At 42.0% G+C, this 4,454-nt stretch overlaps 1 protein-coding gene across 8 annotated transcripts in view; it reads right to left on the bottom strand.

Moving 5' to 3' along the window:
• LOC102306641 (histone-lysine N-methyltransferase 2C) overlaps window positions 1-3,848 on the bottom strand; it is an 88,388-nt gene extending 84,540 nt beyond the window's left edge. For all 8 annotated transcript variants that reach the window (XM_005912732.3, XM_005912733.3, XM_005912736.3 and 5 more), the window contains exon 1: window positions 3,068-3,848. The gene's annotated coding sequence lies outside the window, so the exon portion shown is untranslated. The remainder of the gene's footprint in view (window positions 1-3,067) is intronic.
• Window positions 3,849-4,454: the final 606 nt, after the last annotated feature.

Below are 4,454 nucleotides of genomic sequence, written 5' to 3'. Positions count from 1 at the left end.
CACACACACACACACACACACACACACACACACACACACACACACACTAAAGAACTGTTCAACAATACATAGTGACTCATTCTTTTTAATATATGCAAGGACAACATCATTGCAGTGTCAACCGTAACATTTCTCATTTACAACACTACCCCACGGGCTAGAAGATGAGTATTTTACTGAACCCCTGTATATTTTAATAGACTGTGAAAACCAAAAATAAGCCAATTTTAAATCCCTTGTATACTGCTGGAAACCTTAATGTACAACAATAACGATGCATCAGTTATGGGGATCTCACAATACTACTTTACAAGTAAGGACCACCACTGGATTACGAAGAAGAATCATGGGGGAGGGAGGGAGAGAGAGAGAAAGAGAGCACAACTTCACAAAATGTATGCCAAATTTAAGGAAGAAAAAACAAAAGCTGATTGATCCTTAAGTTCAGAAACGAGTGATATTGTAGTCAATTCTAGGGGAAAAAAAAAAAAAAAAAAAAAATTCTCATTCCACCTTTTCGTGATTGCTTTGGTCACAGCATTGACTCTTTATTGCCCAGTGTGAATGTCACAGAGACGATGCCGCTCGTCATCTCCACTGCTTTATCAACCATTTGATAAAGTTTTGAAGGTTCTTGGGCTAAATGATATATATACATACCTCTCTCTCTCATCTATCTATCTATTTTTTTTTATTTATACACGTGACCTTAAGTCCTTACAGTCCACGTCCATCTTTCTTTAGTCACAAATTGTGAAAAGTTGTCATTTTTTTTAATCCAGCACCACCAGCATTGTCTTTTGCATACGTTTTCATTAATGATCCTCTAAATGTGGAAATAATGACTGCAAGAAAGAAAACAAAGTGAAATACTTGTTAGTGAGCATTCACTTCAGCCAATTTGTCTTGGAGGTTAATGGATTAACTGTGACTGGTGGAAACACCGTAACTGAACCTGTACCAGGGAAATAAACTTGCCCAATATTCCTTTGACTACACGTCCACAGGTTATGTCGAATCTTGCACTGATTTACCAGCAGACAATCCCAAACCAGCAACATAGTTTTCCTTGTCATGCTGGCTCATGACAAAGCTGGTTATTTATATTATTTAAGTCCTTACTAAGACATCGCCACTGTCTTGGACTGCAGGTGGCAACCACAGTTGTCCTTCTACTGCAGAAAACCACTGCAAACTGCAGCACTATTTTTAAAAGAACTGGCTCATTCATATACCACTACACTGAGCTTACCCAGGCAGCAGAGCACAACAAAGACCATCATCTCCAGCTATAGTCCAAGACACCGCAATTTTGAGTGCATCCGCAGGATGCGACTGATTTGAAGCAGTTGATTATATAATTCATTAAAATGAGCCTAGCTCTTCTCACTCAAAACTTGACTGAGCTCAAGCACTCAACTGTATACTGAAACCCCAGCTTATATCTAGGGTAAACCACATACCTGATAGTATCAACATCAAACACTTTGGTCATTTTTTTTTTTTTTTTAAATAAGCATCGCACAGACCGAAAATGTGCACATTTTTGTGACACATACTAAGTTATAAAAGCAAACTCATTCCAAACTGCAGAAGCACAGTGTTTTGCTCAGTGAAACATAAAATTGTGTCTTATCAATCCCCATTATGTGCAGTAACAGGTACTGCTCATCTGTATAATAATGTCAATGAGGATACATGGAGTTCCAGATTTAATATGTGTGTTTATAATAAATTGTGCCATGTTAAACCTTTTTTAATTCAGTGCCATCCATGCCTATTCATGTGCAGACAGTGTGGTCAGAAAATGGCTTAAATTATTAGTTAGGCTTTTTCAGTGACTCAGAAGAGGTCTCACTTTGACACACACCACCTTTCGCTGCTTGTCTGTGGCAATTCAACATCTTTCTATCAATTATATTGACTTCAACAGCCTTTAAGAAGTCGCCCAACACCAAAACTGAACACGAAATACAAACCCTTTATAAAACTGCACAAACGCCAAGTTAGGAATGTTACCCCTGAGATAAAACAAAAAAAACAAAAAACTGAAGACATTGTCTCTTTAAACACTGTAGGGTCTGATATGATAAGTCGTCGTCGGATAAGGAGCATTTTTGTACAACAAGCAAACGCTCAAAGGTGATGAGGAGAACTTTACTTGGGGCATCTGAGGTTAAGATCCGGTGACTACAAGGCAGTCACGACCACCACGGGAGCAACCAAAAACATGCTAGCGTTAGCTTTTGTTGACCGAAGCTTGGGCACAAAGCAGCTGCATCCAGCTAACGACTGCTAGCTTGTTGTGCTCAACTCTGTCGCCTTTTCTTCGTCGACCACAGACAAAAGTAACGTTGATGTCGACTAAATTTAACAGAAATTGGAAAAAGAAACTAAGCCATTTATCGTAGTTAACAACCGAAGGAGGGCTGGCTTTAGAGACAACTTTAAAAGAGAGGGCCACCTATAGCAAACAGGTTATCTATGGTTGCAGTTAGTTGTCCAACTCATACATGCGAATAACGCCTACGCCAAAACACTAAAAAAGGCTTCACCCCTTTGTTTCCCAGTGCTAGTGTTAAACATGTCCATGGCTCATAGAAAACTTGTCGAGAAACCTTAAAAACACTACCCCTTCTTATAGTCAGCTTCAAACCGGGTGCAAAGCAAAGGGGAGCCCAACACACACACAAAGGCTCGGTCTATTCAATGAAACGGAACTATTCTAGGGAACTACAATGATGCACAAAAAGTGAAAATGATAGGTTACACAACCACCCAGGTTCTGATTTTTTTCCCTTTTAGCTTCCAACTAACGTTAGCTGTGTGTATTTGCACTGAATAATGCAGTAAATGTGTTAATATTTGCTTATATAGCACCCATGAAATGTTCAATTGAATGTGCCGTTCCGTTGAATAGTCTGAGTCATGAAAGCCAAGGCGGCGACAAACCCCCAACATCAGACTGGAGAAGGATAAGGTTGGCTCAGCCTTACGTGAAAAGGTAAATGCCCAACAAACTCAGCTTACATTGAAGTAAAAAGACGAAGAGGCAAATATAGCTTACCTTCCAGCCCTATGAATAGAGAGTTATCCTCTTCATGTCCAAAATAAGGGGGATGAAACGTCGCACTTATCACCCAGCTAGCTAGCAAGCTAATGGAGCTAGCTAGCCTCTCTCCAATGAAGCAACACCGCAGTTCTCAAAAATGCACAACGCATATCATTATATTCCAGCGCTGCAATGTTATTCCCAACTTTGCCCATTTGATGGAGAAGCGGATGATGTAAATCCAACAGAAAACCGCTTCATTGGCGCACGCATCTGCGGGGATCACTTTCCTTTCTCCAATGACAGCTGTCGTCGCACGAGTTCGGCTTATATAGCTAGTTGGTGTTAGCCACCCAAGTCTACAGCCAATAATTTTACCATTAACGTGTAAACATAACCACCTCGAAATCCAAGCGGCTGCTAAAGTCAACGCTCCGTGGGCCAAACATTAAGTAGGAATCCTCGGGGGAAAGTGTAGCGACCCGCAAAGCAATAGGAAAAAAAAGCTGGATGCCGACCGCTGGGGGTTGGCAACTGGTTCTATTTTCTTCAGCTGCGACAAGCTGCGGGACCAAGCGGCCAGTTTAGGAGAGACTCACAGTCATCCTGCCACGCAGTAACAACCGCCTCCAAAAGACATGTAAAAACAAACATTAGCTCGCCAAAAACAACATCTCGCCTGCCGCGCTGACCGAGCTGCAAAATGACTATGAAATAGCACAAAATTAAGTTGAAGATGACGCTTCGGGGTGCTCTGTAACGGTGGCCATATCTAATGATAAGTGGCACCGAAGCACAGCCCCCCTCTCCAAGCTCCTCAAAAACTAGATCCGCCTCCTCCTCCCCCTGAACAGCACAACTACGGCGCACAAATCTTTCAGATTCGACGGGGCTCGCCAAGAAAGGGATGTTTCGCGAGTGTGAGGCGTGTTTAAAAAGACCGTTGAGAAGACGCGATGAGAAATGACAGATAAACCATTTTACAATTTCTTCAAAATACTCTCTGACCCTGCGGAGGGATATAAGCATTTAGTAAATAAAATAATGGCTAGCGCGGGCCCGAAAAGATGGAGTCTGGATTTTTACCCAGTTGGAGTTGGAGCTGGTAAAAACCATTGGTGCTTGAGCTCATGCAAATCTTTGCCAGCTGTAGCTATACAGAATCCAACAGTCGGAAGGCTTCCTCGTAGCCGGGGGAAAATACACAAAAATGGATTAACTTTAATACGCCATGGAGCTGGTGGTTTAGGCTGGGTGCGAATGTACCTCAGCTGCTCCCATACGACGGCGTCTCTACGCCTGCTTTACACCCCCCCTAAACACACACACGCCCAGTATACAGATTTAAGCGTTGCATTATGTGTTAGATAAAGGTACTCAACAAACCGACCGACCGACCGTA

The sequence above is a fragment of the Haplochromis burtoni genome, unplaced genomic scaffold, assembly GCF_018398535.1.
Source record: "Haplochromis burtoni strain Fernald_Lab_line unplaced genomic scaffold, NCSU_Asbu1 Contig_3, whole genome shotgun sequence".
In the NCBI taxonomy this organism is placed as follows: Eukaryota; Metazoa; Chordata; class Actinopteri; order Cichliformes; family Cichlidae; genus Haplochromis; species Haplochromis burtoni.
Note: the sequence above shows the minus strand (reverse complement) of the source record. Positions and strands in the feature narration are given on the sequence as shown.